This window comes from Triturus cristatus, chromosome 7 (assembly GCF_964204655.1).
Source record: "Triturus cristatus chromosome 7, aTriCri1.1, whole genome shotgun sequence".
In the NCBI taxonomy this organism is placed as follows: domain Eukaryota; kingdom Metazoa; phylum Chordata; class Amphibia; order Caudata; family Salamandridae; genus Triturus; species Triturus cristatus.
The window spans coordinates 1,565,313,568-1,565,331,430 of record NC_140590.1 but is presented as its reverse complement, the minus strand read 5'-3'; positions in this window follow the sequence as shown (position 1 = coordinate 1,565,331,430).

Genomic DNA, 17,863 nt, shown 5'->3' with positions numbered 1-17,863 from the left:
GATGCTGCAGCACTTCCTCATAGTTCTGCACTTATACATTCACCATACGCTACTAATGCATTCATTCAGTCAATTACATACTACACATACATTCATCTAAACTTTCACACACTAACAAAGAAATTTAGCTCTTTTTTTAACCAGGAAAGTTAATTCTTAGAAGAACTTTTTTTTTTCTTCTTCTTCTTTTTGGTTTTTTAATTTGTTTGTACTTTTTGGAACAATTTTGTTATTTTTGTAATTTTTTTCAAAAGGAAAAAAGAAAACAGGAGGAACAAAACAGTCAACTTCTGCAAAAAAATAAAAATAAACACAAGTTTAGACCTTGTGGTTTTGCTGCGCTCGGCAGATTAGTTCAATTGACTGCTCGCCATAACATAGTAGTTTGTTGCATTTAATGCAACTAATTTTTAGTTTTCCAAATTCTGGACGTATGTCCGGGTGAGTGCTTGATGGTGATGCTGCAGAAGTGCTTGCCACTGCTGGCTGAGGCTGCTGTCGGAGTCTTCTGCATTCCTGCTTGGCCAGGTTCACGGGATGCAGAGTCTTCAGGTGTTTTAACATACTTGCAGTCCCACAAGAGTATATTTTTGATGGATCTCCTCTGGAAAGCACTCTTCGACATATTTTACATGTCACTTTAGTTGAATTAGTTTTATTTTGTCCTTCTAGGAAGGAAAAAAAATTCCACACCACAGAGGTGTATCTTTCTGGGCGTGGAGGTTCCACAACAAATTCCTCATCGGACGAATGGTCTGATTCTGATGGTGGCTGCTGTGCAGAAGCCATTGTCTTCAGAAAAATTGCAGCTGTGGAAATCTTCCCCCAAAAGTTTCTTCTAGTTCTAAGGTGTGAGATGTTCCACCAAAGAAGCTCAAAGAATGATTGAAATGGGTGGGGTCTTTCAATAGTTAGAATATGAAGTGTAATGAACCAATCAAATCTCTTTTTTTGCAGGTCACATGGGATCAGCGCACCCTGTGCATACGGAGCACGCACCCAGCGCGCATCCACGTAATTGAATAAAAAAAAAATTATAGGATTAGATGTAAAAATATATTAGTTTTAAAACTAGTTTAGAGTTTGTCTTCAATTAATATTCACATGAAATACATATATATGTTTTTTTAAATGTTAAATATTTTGCGGGATCCGCGCACCTACCGCGTCATAGACGCACATGAAGCATCGCGGAAGCGCTTAAACGTTGCATTACGTACATTGAACGTGTCACGTATAGGCTGGGAGTCGCGTACCGGTCGCCTTGCAATCGCGTGCTAAACACGTACCCGACGCATACCATGCGCGGATGCTATCGCGTAGGGATCGGGAGCGGTGCGCATAGGGTGCGCGGATTCAAAAACATGGAAAAAATATATATAAAATAAAGTTTTGAACATATAGTTAAAAAAATATTTTTAAATATATTAAAAAATATGTTTGAAAAACCCATTAAATTCAAATAATATTTTTTAATTTTTAAAAGAATTAATTGGAAAAATAAGTTTAAAAAATGGTGATACAAATGTATAAAAAAAAAATGTATGAAATTGACACACTGAATTTGAAAAAGATAGAAATCCAATCAAAATCATTAAACATGATATCTTCAGAGATCAGTTAAAGATAGGAATTAGCATTTAAAAAACCTTTGAAATTCACAGAAAAAACCATAGGTTTCATGCACGTTATAGTTAGGAATTGGCATTTAAAAAACCTTTGAAATTCACTGAAAAAACCAAAGGTTTCATGGGCGTTATAGTTAGGAATTGGCATTTAAAAAACCTTAGAAATTCACTGAAAAAAACATAGGTTTCAGGGGTCTTATAGTTAGCTGGACATTTCACTCGTACAAAACCATTCCCCTGTTCTAGTTAGTTCAGCTAATTATAACTTGCGCCCCCACAATGCACTGCTGATGACATCACTCATGACATGGTCAGTGACATCACTGATGACATCTCCAATGACATCACTGATGACATCAGTGATGACATCATCCATGTGATAAATTAGTGCATCTTCTCACACCCTAATATAACCTTTGATACACCGACTCAAAATTTCAGACGGCCATTTTGAAAACCATAGATACTCCAATACCAATAACTACATACCCACTCATTAACTCTTAGGTCTACATACATCTCCACTCACTAACCTGTACAGTCACTCATACTTACAGTCACCCCGTACAAGACTATCATATGCATTAATACACCTATATAGACACTCACACACTGCCAATCATCCATTGAGGTACTGACACACCTAGTCAGTCGTGCAAGTAATTAAACACAGTCCAATTTACTCACCTATACAGTTAAACACACTCAAGTTCACTTACTCATAAAAATAGTCCCACATTCTTACGCTCTTATACAATCATTGATACAAGCACACACTCATCTATACAGCCACTCTCACAATCACTCACTCTCACATATACCCACTTATATACTCTTACACACATATATACTGCCTTTCACATATGTAGTTAGTCACACATGTATCACTGAGATATACATTAGGCCTGGGCTAAAATTTCATTCCGGTCACGGAAATTGAGATAATTTGACATTTTCGCGTTCCGCGGAAAGTGCGAAAATGTCAAAATTTCCGCATTCCGCAGCTTAGCGATAATTTGTTTCTTGCTCGCACTGTAAAATAATACATTCTCTCGTGCGCGCGATCACCTTACCTGAATCCCCGCATTCGCCGACAAGTTTTCCCGATCCGGTCGCATTCTCCATGAGATGTTGTATTGTTTTTAGCCATTTGCGCTGTCTCGCGACAGTTCCCGCCCGCAGTGACGTCACGTCTTTCTTCTCGCGATCATGCACCGCGAGACAACTGAAAACAAAATGGCCGCGCCCGCGAGCAACCACATGGGTAAGTTGGTGAGCAGCAACCATGCAGAAAATCTCGCGAACATGCGGGAAAAAAAACTTCCGCATCTTCGCGATATTTCCGCGTGTTTGCGGAGATTTTTAACATTTTCGCGATAATTTGCGAAAGTGAATTTCGCAAATTCCACCCACCCCTAATATACATTCAATCCCTAACACACCCATACATACACTCACCTAACCATACAGTTCATCACAGATGCACTCTTAAAACCATGCACCCATAGAATCACCCACTCACACATCTATGCATAGTCACACACACCCTACCCACACAAACACTCTGGCACCCATACAGATACTCAGACAACCAATCAATAACCCATATAGACACTCATATAGGTATTCACAAAACCATGCAGTCACTTATACACCTACACACAGACACATACAAAAATTCACACAGTTTAGTCACTAGTCTGCAGTAAGATACACTTAATGACTCACTTATAGAGTGAGTTACGCACCTAGAAAATCATCCATTCACACACTTGTACACCCACTCATTCTTCCACAGGCCTTTCACTATAAATATATAAAACATATTTAAACTTCACAGAAACACACAGTCACTCTCCTGATAACAGGTGAGTAAATCGGAATTCGTAGTTCGGCTGATTTTAGAGGAATATTTGTACATTTCAAAAATGGACACTGAAAATGTTCTGGTGGAAACCACACAATGGATTCCTATGGAAGGAAATACGAGTTACTGGCAAGTTTGCTTAGAATTACTTTTCAGGGTCAGTGCTGGGCTAAAAGATGCAGCCCTGGGTTCTCTTCTGATAACAGTTGAGTAAATCGGAATTCGTAGATCGGCTGATTTTAGAGGAATATTTGTACGTTTCAAAAATGGACACTGAAAATTTTCTGGTGAAAACCACACAATGGATTCCTATGGAAGGAAATACGAGTTACTGGTAAGTACGCTTAGAATTACTTTTCAGGGTCAGTGCTGGGCTAAAAGATGCATCACTGGGTTCTCTCCTGATTACAGGTGAGTAAATCGGAATTTGTAGTTCGGATGATTTTAGAGGAATATTTGTACGTTTCAAAAATGGACACAACATTTTCTGGTGAAAACCACGCAATGAATTCCTATAGAAGGAAATACAAGTTACTGGTAAGTACGCTTAGAATTACTTTTCAGGGTCAGTGCTGGGCTAAAAGATGAAGCACTGGGTTCTCTCCTGATTACAGGTGAGTAAATCGAAATTCGTAGTTCGGCTGATTTTAGAGGCATATTTGTACAATGGTGAAGGAAGGGGGAGGGGCCTGAGGTGACCTGTGAAAACACACCCTGTGGCACGTTTTAAGTTGGGGAATTAACTCCTCTTCAATCCGGTGGTCCCCTGGGGGCCAACTACCCCACAAGGTACCTCCAGTATGCGCCAGGGAGCTGCATTGCAGAGAGGTATTCAGAGGCCATGCCCCTTTTTACAACACTCTGCAACACAGCTCTGTGGCGCTTACTGGAGGTACCTGGTGGGCTAGTTGGTCCCCAGGGACCCTCAGGATTGAAGAGGAATTAATTCCCCAACTTAAAACGCGGCACAGTGCGTGTTTGCACAGATCTCAACTCAGGCCCCGCCCCCTACCTTCACCACTGTGCAAACGCGCCCCGTGGGGTGTTTTAAGTTGGGGGATTAAGTCCCCTTGAATCCTGAGGTCCCCTGGCGGCCAACTAGCCCACCAGGTACCTCCAGTATACGCCAGGGAGCTGCGTTGCAAAGAGGTGTTCAGAGGCCACACCCCTTTTTACAACACTCTGCAACGCAGCTCCGTGGCGCTTAGTGGAGGTACCTGATGGGCTAGTTGTCCCCTAGGAGACCTCTGGATTGAATAGGAATGAATTGCCCAACTTAAAACGCGCCACAGGGCGTGTTTGCACAGTATCACCTCAGTCCCCACCCCCTACCTTCACCACTGTGTAAACGCACCCCGTGGCGCGTTTTAAGTTGGGAGATTAAGTCCCCTTGAATCCTGAGGTCCCCTGGCGGCCAACTAGCCCACCAGGTACCTCCAGTAAGCTCCAGGGTGCTGCATTGCAGAGAGGTGTAAAAAGGGGTGTGGCCTCATTACACCGCTCTGCAACGCAGCCCCCTGGAGCATACTGGAGGTTCCTGGTGGGCTAGTTGGCCCCCAGGGGCCCCCAGTATTGAAGGGGAATTTGTTCCCCCTCTGCAAACGCGCCAGGGGGCGCGTTTGCACAGTGATGAAAGGAGGGGGCGTGGCCTCCGCCGCGATCCCGTTTCTTAAAAAATATTTCTTTTTAAGAAGGGGGCTGTGTAGCCCCCCTTCTTTTTCTTATTTTTTTGGCCCTGGGACCCCATCCCCCAGGGCCTGCCCCCAATTTGTATTTGAGGCCATAATTTGAGCCGGGGACCCCATCCCCCGGGGCATGGCCCTTTTAAAAAAATTTATGGAGGGGGGCTGTGTAGGCCCCCCTTCTGTGGCCACCTATGGCCCCGGGGAACCCATTCCCAGGCCATTTTTTTTTTACATTTTTTTTTTGGGAGGGGGCCCCCCTTCCGTGCCACTACTGGCCCTGGGGACCCCATCCCCCAGGGACTGGCCTCCGTTGGGGGCCGTGGGGGTTCTCTAATCCCCCCATGGCCCTGACAGCTCCCCGCGTCCTGCGGGAGCCGGCATAGCTTTTCCACATGGGGAGCAGCATGATCGGTATTTGGAAGAGAGAGCAGGTTTCCTGCTCTCTCTTCCAAATACCAAAACAGTTTGCTATGGCAGGATGGGAGCCGCAAGGCTCCCACCCCACCATAGCAAACAGCAGTGTCCCGGAGGTGGGCACCCCTGGACACTGCAGGAGCCGGCCCTGGGGGGTGGCGGTCCCCAGGGCCTTCTTTGGCTCCAGGAGGGGGGCCTCACGGCCCCCGTCCCACTGAATTTAAAGCCCCGGGGGGTGGTGATCCCCGGGGCTTGGGGGTCGGTAACGAACCCCAAATTTTACATAATTAGTGCCCCGGGGAGGTGGCGGTCCCCGGGGCGTGTGGGGGGGCTCGAGCCCCCCCACACAGATTTTTTATTTAAAAAAAAAAGCCCTGGGGGTGGCGGTCCCCGGGGCTGCGGGGGGCCAATGAGCCCCCCCGCATACAATAAATTAAAGCCCCGGGTGGTGGCGGTCCCTGGGGCTGGGGGGCCCCTCTGGGCCCCCCATTATAATAAAGAAATTGCCCCCGGGACTTGGCCCCCGGGGGCTAAATCAAAACGAAGCGCTTCGTTTTTTTTTTCATTAGCGGGATGCGCATCCCGCGATTTAAAAAAAAAATTGGGGGCCTTGGGGGTCCTTGTGGGACCCCCTGAACAGGCCTAGGGGGTCAGGGTGTTTCTACCCTGCCCCCTTCTCGCGTTTTGCACCTTTATTTTGTGCTTTCTTGTGCCTCGGTTCTACCGAGGCACAAGATGGCTGCCAACACTTCCTGATTCAGAGTGTTGGCAGCCAATTAGCATTCAGCGCGCGATCGGGAGGGTGCGCGCTTGGTTCGGGGAGGGTGCGCTTACGGTGCGGGTAGGGTCTGCGGATCCTCCACGGCCATAGATATTTATGTACTTTTAACTCTAATTTTCTCAGGAACTACTGAACGGATTTACACCATTTAAGCAAAAGGCACGAGTCTGAACTGAGGACTACCTCTTTGCCAAATTTGGTTTCATTCCGTTCAGCAGTTCGGGCTGTAGCTGCGACAACAGATCCTATGGGAAATTGCATAGGGAAAACGGGTTTTGGGACCTCCCTTTTTTCTCGGCCCCCGCTTGACGAATCACCACAAAACTTTCAGGGTAGGAGCAGAGTGGAGCTGGCCAAAGGTTTTGAAAAATTTGCGAAGATTCGTCAATCGGCGCCAACGTTATTCCAAATAAAATGTTGCGGATTTCCTATGGAAAATAGGTCCTAACTATAACTATCTACTGGCGACCGCCAGTAGATAATATATATATATATATATATTACCTACTGGCTGTTACCATGTTACCAGTAGGTAGTTATAGTCAGGACCATGTTTCCATAGTGAAAAGCATTTTTATTGACTTGGCTTGGCTTTAACTTTGGTGTTGTTTGACCAATCTTCATGACATTTTCCCAAACAAGTGTCAAGGTGGGCTCTATTGGAATGGAAAGTTTGGGGTGATTGGTGCAGTGGGGACCGAGAATTTGGGCAACAAATAAGGTTACATTTGTATTGTTAATTCCGATAGGAACCTTTAGCCACACCTACAGCCCAAACCGCTGAATGGACTTACACCAAATTTGGCAGGGAGGTAGATGTTGGTTCAAGGAAGTACCTTTTGCTTATTTGGCATAAATCCATTCAGTAAATTTAAGTTTAAAATTATAGTGATATATCTGGCTGCAGATATTTTGTGAAGGTTTCACGATGAATTGCGAATGCACACGCCAATGGGAATTCTCTGATTGCCTGGATGCAACCTGAACAGAAAGTTGCGACTTTTTATCTATCAGGAATGGTTCCAGAAGCTGAACTTTTCTGATTAAGCTAATATAAGGGGTCAGAGTAGAGATACTCTGACCCTATGTTTGAGAAATGGGGGTGTTAGTGAGACGAGTTATGTGTCAAAATTGATTTTTTTAATTGCGCACGATATTCGCGACTGCCAGCATAGCACTCCATGTACCATCGCAGAGACATAGTGACTACCAACGTCGTTGTGAATATTGGTAAAAATATAAAAAAAATATATCAGTAAATCATTAATATGCATTGGTATAGAGATAGTGAGATTTTGATAAATGTTTTAATAGACTTAATTTTATAGTTAGCAATATATAGTATCCAATATTAAATCTCATGAGGAAAATGGCACTTTTATAAAATGGTCAGGTGTAAACCCCCTAGCATTTATGGATAACTTAGTCCAAAAGAGTCAAGGCGATGTTTCCGCCTGTTGAGGAGATCTTCTACAGATTTATATGTCATAACAGCTTTCTGTAATATAGTGGGCACTATTTCTCAAGACCTAAAATTTAAAAATAAGAAACATGCCCACTCACAGCCAAGATGGTTTGACTAAAAGTGCAGCACAATAAACCAGGAATTTAAAAAACCACTAAAAACTATACCTAGGGATAGGGAAGTTGTGAGCACTCTATTAAAAGAGTATAGGCAGAGTTTAAACACAAGGAAAGCAGAAATTAGGGAATCAGCATGGGATAAGTTTGTACAGGCGGCAGAGACACGTGACAACACACTATACTGGAAGGCCCTAGATCACCTTTTTTTCAAAGATGAGGCAGCCACTAAGATTGAGACCATAGTACCATTGGTAGAATGGTTATCACACTTTGAATCTACATTTAATCCAAACAAAGAAGACTCTTTAGTTCCTGATAACAGCTATACTATAACTGTGGCCCCTCCAATTTGGCTCCCATTTCACTAAATGAAATTAAAACTGCCTCAGATAAAAGTGCAAATGGAAAGGCTTCTGGCATATATGGGTTCCTATTGATATTTTTAAAAGTAACATAGATTTTTGGTCCCCAATCATACTCAGGGTCTGTAATGCCACAGCAGGGGGTGTATTGCCCACTAGTTGGGTGGAAGTGTTACAATCCCGATTTTTAAGAAGGGCTATAGAGGGGACACAAAATGCTACTGACCTATATCCCTACTTGATTCAACATCTAAGCTGATGGAAAGAATCCTTTTAGAAAGGTCAGAAAGCTGGGTAAGTGAAAAAAACATCCTTACCGAATCGCAATATGTTTTTAGAAGGCGTATAGAGACCATCAAGTAGTGCGTCAACCTTGAACTATATACCATCGCCAAGGAGGGCAAATTATATATTTGTTTTGTAGATTTGACAAGTGCCTTCAATCTTGTAAATCACGATAAGCTATGGCAGTGCTTAACAAAGATGGGTGCTCCAGAAGACATTATAGTTTATCTGTCACAAACCTATGCGCTATTAGCTTCAAGAGTCCGCTATGGTTTTAATTTTAATGGTAATTGTACCCCCTGTTTTAGAGTTACTAGAGGCATACACCAAGGGTGTGTCCTTGCACCACTTTTATTTTCCCTTCACATAAATAATGTTGACATTAAAAGCAGATGTCCCTAGAATTGGTAACCGTATTACTCCAGTCCTCTTGTATGCTGCCGAAGCTGTACTGTTATCTAGGACAGCTAATGGGCGACAATGTCTATTGGAACATTTTGCTTTTTATATGATTGGGAAAAATGTAATACTTAACCTTAGCAAAATTTACAAAGGAGATCATAATGGATTGCTTAGCCTTTGATTACTATAAAAAAAATCCCATGGCTTCAGTTTATTTACAATCTTTTAACAGAGTGCAAGGTGGAAGTCAATTTTAAAGATCCACGCTCATTGGGAAATACAGTAAAAGGGATTTCAAACAGAGACTCCTAAAATGAAGAGCTATACTAAGAGATGGGGCACTATGCTCTATACAGACGATAAAATTATATTGTAAAGGGCCAGTATCATTGTGTACCCAACCATATCTATTGTTTACAAGAAATGTACAACATAGATTTTTTCTAACCAGACAACGTTTGGGTATTCTCCATCACTTGTTCACATTCCCAAAGATGGTCAAGTGGAATCGCACCCTCCCGAATTGCCCCTGTATTGGAAAATCACCACAGACAACCCTGCACTTTATGCTCTTTTGTAATTTTTATAGAGATATTAGGAAATATGTTTTACGCCCACTGTTCATTGATAGCAAATTGTATTTTTATAAACAGGTTTTTAACTAGATCTGTAGGTTGGTAAATGAAATGATTTGTAATGCAATAATTGATTTTGTACAATTAGCGATCAAAAGAAGAAAAGGCAATTCCCATTTGGAGGCCTTAATATATGAAAAACTGGAAACCTGAGATATTATTCTGTTATGTCTAAATCCTATATAACATTTTAACTTACTTAGCAGATTTTGCACCATATTTTAACCTATTTTTAATCTATTTCTATTGTCATGCACTTTATGTACTAGAATGTATTGGATTGATTAAGTATTTGGTATTTTTAAAGGAACAATGTAAACTTTTTAGAATGCTTTTATGATTGTATTTTATAAACCGAATAAAGCTTGACTTGACTTGAGTTATCTACTGTGATGGTTAGAATGAATTTATAGTTATAATATTTGGATGTGTTGGTGGCCATTGAATGTCTGGTTTTGTTTTCCGTTTTCGCGGCGTGTCCATGGGGATCGCGAATATCAACATCATCGCGGTCTCCCAGAGTCACCATGAAAACAGAAAAGAGGATTTAGAGATAGTTGTTCTAGTTTGAGTTTGAAGTGTACAGTAATAAACGCCTAAAGGGCCGATTAGGATGGCTGGCGGACTTTAGTCCGCCTGCCACCCTAACGGTGGTGGGACCGGCTGCCAGTGGTGCGACGGTCCCGCACCAGCAATTAGGCATCCTCCATTCCCAGCATTGTGGCGGGCGCCACAATGCTGAGAATGCACTGTGTGCAATGTCATGCACAAGGCATTTGCATGCACAAGGTGACAGGCACCGCGCGGTACCTGCCACCTTGTCCATGACAATGTAGGGGGGGTACCATAGGTACCCCCATGTACACCCCCTCCCCCATACCCTGGGGGCCCGCAACTGGCCCCAGCAAGCACAATCAGCATGCCTTCCTAATATGGATGGCGGTGTCTAGCAGACACCGCCACCATATCAGGCCCCTTTTCTGCCCGGTCACCTGTGTGACCGGCGGAAAACCGGCAGACGGTCTTTCCGTCTGGCGGTGTCCCCCCGGCCATACTAATATGATGGGGGAAATGGGTGGCGGGCGGGGTGTGTTGTAGGGTGGATCACCACCGCCATCGAGGCAGTGGCGATCCACCCTACATCCTAGTCGAGCCCTTAGTGTGTAAAATACTGTAATATGTGTGCATATATGTTTTGTCACTTTATGGAAAAGGCTCAACCGTCATCGTTAATTGCGACGTCGTGACGTCCCGGATAACAGCAAAAACTGAAAATAGGTCCGAAAGATGGTTTTTAAAGAAACTTGGTACTAAAATATGACTTTAAACTTGCTTTGAAAGAAGTATGAATATAGTAATATGTGTAGGGCAGGGTTCAGAATGGACTTTTTTACATATTATTTTTGGGTGTGTTAGTGGTCATTGAATGTCTGCTTTTGTTCTCGCAACGTGTGCGAGAGTATCGCTATGTCGTCGCACATATAAAAAATGTATAGGAAAAAAACAACTTTTATTAATACACTGACGAAAATACAAGCTTATAAAAATACCCCTAATAGAGCCATTGTAGATGGAAAATTTGATGTAAAAACCTTCAAAATTCAATTAAAAAACATAGGTTTCATGGACTTTATAGTTGGGAAAAAGAAGCTTAAAAAACCTTAGAAATTCACTGAAAAAAACGAATGTAACAAGGACGTTATAGTGAGGATTTAGCATTTAAAAAAACTTAGAAATTCAGTGAAAAAGCCAAAGGTTACAGGGACGTTATAGTTAGGCTGATATTTCACTCATACAAAACCAGAGAAATTCAGCTCTTATAGTTAACTGAGCAAACTATAACTATAACTCACGTCACCGCAATGCACTGCTTATGGCCTCACATATTACATCACTCATAACATGGTCAGTGACATCACTGATGACATCACTATATATATATATATCCAAAGTACCTGCTGATAAGCAAAAACGCACTCTCAGTAGCTATGTAAGTAACAAATTTAAATTAAATTTGTTACTTACATAGCTACTGAGAGTGCGTTTTTGCTTATCAGCAGGTACTTTGGATGAAATTTGCTGGCGGTAGCTCTACCGGCTTAACGCACCACCCGACAACGGGCGAAATTCCAGGAGGAGCTCACAGCATCGCTTTGTATATATATATATATATATATATATATATATATATATTCTGCTCCAAAGATTGTCCACCAGGTGAGCAGCACTCGATCAGCAGCTTTGTTTATGATAGGCATGGACGAGGATCCGCTTGCAGAAGCCGCTCCGTAGTGGAATTGCCTGACGCGTTTCGAAGCTCCATATGCTTCTCTTCAGAGGCTTTAACGGAGACGGTGTGTGCAAACGCTGAACCTACTTCGCCATTTTCATATTGCACTCCCACCAATGGGAAGCTCGAATGAGACTGTGCATTGTGGGAAATATGGTCCGGATAGCACACAAATCTTGTCCTGTATGGACCCTGCAAGTGGACTCGTCCTCAATCCTGTTTGCCGCTGCTGGCCCACATTACTGACATGATGGTTACCATGTCAGGTGGCCCACGTAACATTGCGGGGTGGTGCAAGCTCCGCGGCAGGACGGCTGCGTGTTACATTCTGCTCCAAAGATTGTCCACCAGGTGAGCAGCACTCGATCAGCGGCTTTGTTTATGATAGGCATGGACGAGGATCCGCTTGTAGAAGCCGCTCCGTAGTGGAATTGCCTGACGCGTTTCGAAGCTAAAGATATGCTTCTCTTCAGAGGCTTTAACGGTCGCCAGTAGATAGTTATAGTTAGGACCTATTTTCCATATCTAGGAAATCCGCAACATTCTATTTGGAATAACGTTGGTGCCGATTGACGAATCTTCGCAAATTTTTCCAAACTTTTGGCCAGCTTCGCTCCGCTCCTACCCTGAAAGTATTGCGGTGATCCATCAAGCGGGGGCCGAGAAAAAAGGGGGGTCCCAAAACACGTTTTCCCCATGCAATTTCCCATAGGATCTGTTGTCGCAGCTACAGCCCGAACCGCTGAACGGAATGACACCAAATTTGGCAAAGAGGTAGTCCTCAGTTCGGACTCGTGCCTTTTGCATACATGGTGTGAATCTGTACAGTAGTTCCTGAGAAAATGAGGGTAAAAAAGTTAGTCATATCTATGGCCGCGGAGGATCTGCAGACAGTACCCGCACCGTAAGCGCACCCTCCCCGAACCGAGCGCGCACCTTCCCGATCGCGCACTGAATGCTAATTTGCTGTCGAGTGTCTCTCTACATTCGAAACCAGGAACTGTTGGTGGCCATTTTCTGCCTCGGTAGAAGCGAGGCTGAAGATGCAAGGGGAATAAGTGTGTAAAACATATAAAGGGGGCAGAGTGGAAATACTCTGACACTCTAGAGGTGCTAAGGGGGTCCCAGAAGGACCACTTGGGGCCCCCTTTTAAAAAAAAAAAACACAGCGAAATGCGCTCACGGTTCGCGCATTCTATCGCGTTGGATGCACGGATTCTCTCGCGTTGGGTGCACGGATCCACGGCAACGTTTTTTGAAAAACGACAAGAAATCATTGGTTGTATGACAACTTTCTACACTGAAAGGTAGGGTGTATATTTCTGTTTTTTAAAGGTATAATTGTTATTGGTTAACAAAAACAGATTGTAAGGAACATATAAGCTGATATGTTGAAAAGTCAAGCACACTTCCTGTCTTGTGTAGGAACATTGTGTGCTGAACTTGTGACCTGTGAGCTCAGTGCAGTGTTCCATGACCTGTTTCTATGGTAACAGGCAGAAGGCAGATTGGGGGAAGGGTTGAAATGTATTTCAGTTGGAAACGGTTGAAATGTTTAACCAATAGAAATGTGTGTTTGCTTTTGAGTTTATGTGCGAAGGTTTGTGATTTGATGTTTACATGTATATGTGTGAAAAATGAAAGGGAAACTTTTTCATTCTTTGCTTTTGCTGAGAGGTGCACAGTGCAGAGATTCTGTAAAAGAAAATATGGTGAGTGATTGATATACTTCTTAATCTACAAAAGAACTTGAAAGTTGAGTTATTTAATTGTGAGGGGATGTATGTAGACTATTTTGATTTTAATCAGACTAATGTATTTTTCCTGCTAAAGTTTAGGGAGTACTTTTTTTCTCTACAATGTGTGTGCATGTAGAAACCATTCTGTGATAAGAATTTGTGTTTTTCATGTGTTTGTAAACAGATAACTGCAGTTTTTATATTTTGGTAGAATTAGAAACCAGTCATTGTTTATGAATTTGTTAAATTAGTTATGTTATGTTTCTATACTAAATGTAGTACTACCTCTAGATGAAGAAATGTGTTTTGGTATAGTGCAAGGGATAGTGTTGTTTGTCTAGAATCACACAGTGAGTCTGTGTGCATTTGGGAACCACTGTGAGAGAAGCATTTGGTAACATCGTGTATTTGCTGACAGATAACTGTTTTAACTTGTCACGTTGTGAAGTTTTAGTAGCATTAGAAGACAGTTATGACTAATGATTTGATTAAATGAGTCAGGCTTTGACAGAAAAGTGCAGTCCTGAAATATGTAGATTGTGTGCAGTTCCCTTACCAGTTGCACTGTAGTGAATGAGTTTTAGTAACTTCTAGGGATAGTGGTGCTTGTCTAGAATCACACTGTGAGTTAGTGTGTATTTGGGATCAGTGTGAGAGAAGCATTTGGTGATATCATGTATTTGCTTACAGATAACTTTTTTAAAACCTGTCATGTTGTGAAGTTTTAGTAGCATTAGAATCCAGTCTTTGGGTATGCGTTGATTAAATGAGTCATGCTTTGACACTGATGTGCTGTACTTAAATATGTAGATTGTGTTCAGTACCATTAACTCTTCCAGACTAGTGAATGAGTTTTGGTAAACTCCTAGGATAGTGTTGATTGTCTAAAATCACACTGTGAGTCTGTTGGGTAAGGATTGTGAGAGAAGCATTTGGTAACATTGTGTATTTGCTGACAGATAACAGTTTTGAAACCAGTCAGGTTGTCAAGTTTTAGTAGCATTAGAAGACAGTTATGGCTTATGCTTTCATTAAATGAGTCAGGCATTGACAGTAAATTGCAGTCGTGAAATATGTAGATTGTGTGCAGTTCCCTTACCACTTGCACTGTAGTGAATGAGTTTTGGTAAACTCATAGGGATAGTGGTGCTTGTCTAGGATCACACTGTGAGTTAGTCTGTATTTGGGATCAGTGTGAGAGAATCATTTGGTAACATCATGTATTTGCTGACAGATAACTGTTTTAAAATCTGTCATGTTGTGAAGTTTTAGTAGCATTAGAATCCAGGCTTTGCTTATATATTGATTAAATGAGTCATGCTTTGACACTGATGTGCTGTACTTAAATATGTAGATTGTGTGCAGTCCCCTTACCCCTTCCACAGTAGTGAATGAGTTTTGGTAAAGTCCTAGGATAGTGTTGGTTGTCTAAAATCACACTTTGAGTCTGTGTGCAGTTGGGTAAGGATTGTGAGAGAAGCATTTGGTAACATCGTGTATTTACTGACCGATAACTGTTTTAAAACCTGTCATGTTGTCAAGTTTTAGTAACATTAGAAGCCAGTCTTTGCTCATGCGTTGATAAAATTAGTCAGGCATTGACATTAAAGTGTAGTCGTGAACTATGTAGATTGTGTGCAGTTCCTTTACCACTTCCACTGTAGTGAATGAGTTTTGGTAAACTCCTAGGGATAGTGTTGTTTGTCTAGAATCACACTGTGAGTCTGTGTGCATTTGAGAACCACTGTGAGAGAAGTGTTTGGTAACATTGTGTATTTGCTGACAGATAAGTGTTGTAAAACATGTCATGTTGTCAAGTTTTAGTAGCATTAGAAGACAGTTATGGCTTATGCTTTCATTATATGAGTCAGTTATTGACAGTAAATTGCAGTTGTGAAATATGTAGATTGTGTGCAGTTCCCTTACCACTTGCACTGTAGTGAATGAGTTTTGGTATACTCATAGGGATAGTGGTGCTTGTCTAGAATCACACTGTGAGTTAGTGTGTATTTGGGATCACTGTGAGAGAAGCATGTGGTACCATCATGTATTTGCTGACAGATAACTGTTTTAAAACCTGTCATGTTGTGAAGTTTTAGTAGGATTAGAATCCAGTCTTTGCTTATGCGCTGATTAAATGAGTCATGCTTTGACACTGATGTGGTGTACCTAAATAGGTAGATTGTGTGCAGTACCATTAACTCTTCCAGAGTAGTGGATGAGTTTTGGTAAACTCCTAGGATAGTGTTGCTTGTCTAAAATCACACTGTGAGTCTGTGTGCATTTGGGTAAGGATTGTGAGAGAAAAATTTGGTAACATCGTGTATTTGCGGACATATACCTGTTTTAAAACCGGTCATGTTGTGAAGTTTTAGTAGCATTAGAAGCCAGTCTTTGCTTATGCTTTAATTATATGAGTCAGGCTTTGACATAAAAGTACAGTCCTGAAATATGAAGATTGTGTGCAGTTCACTTACCACTTCCACAGTAGTGAATGATTTTTGGTAAACTCCTAGGTATAGTGGTTGTTGTCTAGAATCACACTGTGAGTCTGTGTGCATTTGAGAACCACTGTGAGAGAAGCATTTGGTAACATCGTGTATTTGCTGACAGATAACTAATTTAAAACCTCTCATGTTGTCAAGTTTTAGTAGCATTAGAAGCTAGTCTTTGCTTATGCATTAATAAAATGAGTCAGGGTTTGACACTAAGGTGCAGTACCATGTACTATTCTGTTCACTGTGGCAGAACTGAAAATTTAAAAGTTTTACCTAAGCACTGTCCTAGAAGTAGTCTGATTATTTAGTCAGTTTCTAAGTGCCAAATAGACTGCTTCAAATGTCTATGCAGTATGCATGTAGTGTTCTAACATACTATACACTTGTCTTTTACACCTTCAATTCCCTAGTCAGTATTCATACACTTCCAGGAAACATCCTGTCACTTCCTTTGCAGTCCTCTAGAGACCCATTCAACAGCATGTACTAATCCATTCACTGTGCCAAAACCCAAACACTTATAAATTCACCAAGACACTCTCTTTCCAGTACTCTAATGATTCAGTCACTGCCTAAGTTTTCATGCACTGAGTCAGGTCTTACCACATGGACTTATTCAAACCCCTATCCACTATGCATGCAGTCCTTTAAGCACCTACACACTTGTCTTTCACACCTTCAATTCCCCAGTCAGTATCCGTTCACTTCCAGCAAACACCCTGTCACTCCATTTGCACTCCTCTAGTGACCCATTCAGCATCATGTACTAATCCATTCACTGCGCCAAACCCTAATAAATTCACCCAGTCACTCTCCTTGCAGTACTCTAATCATTCAGTCAGTACCCAAGTACTCATCCAGTGACCCAGGCCTTAGTATATGGACTGCTTCAAACCCTTATCCACTATGCATGCAGTCCTCTAACCACCTACACAATTGTCTTTCTCACCTTCAATTCTCTAGTCAGTATCCATACACTTCCAGGAAATACCCTGTCACTCCCTTTGCAGTCCTCTAGTGACCCTTCAGCACCATGTACTAATCCATTCACTGTGCTAAAACCCAAACACTTATAAATTCACCAAGATACTATCTTTGCAGTACTCTTATCATTCAGTCAGTGCCTAAGTATTCATACACTGAGCCAGGCCTTAGCACATGGACTGCTTCAAACCCCTATGCACTGTGCATGCAGTCTTCTAACCACCTAGACACTTGTCTTTCACACTTTCAATTTCCTAGTCAGTATCCATACAGTCCAGCACTTGTGACTGCCTTTGCACTCCTCTAGTGACCCATTCAGTACCAAGTATTAATCCATTCCCCGTGCGAAAAGCCTAGCACTTATAAATTCACCTAGGCACTCTCCTTGCTGTACTCTAATCATTCAGTCAGTACCCAAGTAGTCATGCAGTGAGCCAGGCCTTAGCACATGGACTGCTTTAAATGCCTATGCAGTATGGATGCAGTCCTCAAATCAACTACACAGTTGTGTTTCACACCTTCAATTCCCTAGTTAGTATTTATACTCCTCTACCAAACACCCTGTCACTCACCCAGTGTGTCTCCTTATAGTACTGTAATCATTTAGTCAGTTAGCATGTAGTCTTTTAGTGAGGTAGGCTTTAGGGCATGAACTGCTTTAAAGTAGTATGCACTATGCATGTAGTGTTTTAACGATCGTCACATTTGT